Source organism: Bison bison, unplaced genomic scaffold (genome assembly GCF_000754665.1).
Source record: "Bison bison bison isolate TAMUID 2011002044 unplaced genomic scaffold, Bison_UMD1.0 scf7180017864293, whole genome shotgun sequence".
Taxonomy (NCBI): domain Eukaryota; kingdom Metazoa; phylum Chordata; class Mammalia; order Artiodactyla; family Bovidae; genus Bison; species Bison bison.
In genome coordinates, this window is record NW_011494865.1 from 1,541,678 (window position 1) to 1,542,311 (window position 634).

The window sequence follows — 634 nt, forward strand, 5'->3', positions numbered from 1 at the left end:
GCCCGAACCCAGCTATGACGTCCAGGTCTCCATGCCTCCTCCTCTGTAAAGGAGGAATTCTGTAAAGGGGAATGAGGTGACTTTTTCTTTGTAAGGACACTCACTAGCTCATCCACTCAGTCAGTTTACAGTGTATGCCAGGTTCTGGCGAGGCCCTGGCAAATACTGGTAAACAAGTCAGACATGTTCCTGTCTAATAAACTTTACATTCTTAATGTAGAGAACATGAACTGTAACCCCACAGACTATATGTAGCCCACCAGACTCCTCCGTCCATGGAGTGCTCCAGCCGAGAATATTGGAGTGGGTTGCCCGTGCCCTCCTCCAGGGGATCTTCCCAGCCCAGAGATCGAACCCGGGTCTCTTGCATCACAGGCAGATTCTTTACCGTCTGAGCCACCAGGGAAACCCAATGAAATTACCATGCAGAGCACTTGTGAAAAAAATGCCTCAGAGAGAAACTCTGGGCTTTTATGAGAAAGTTATGCTGGAGGGACTTGACCTTAGGAGAGGCCCCAGGAAGGCCTCCTAAGGAAGATGATTGGAGTCGGAGGAGGGAAGAGCATCTGGGAAGAGGGATGAGCTGCTGCCAAGTCCTGAGGCAGCACGTGTGTGATTCCAGTAGTGAAACAGC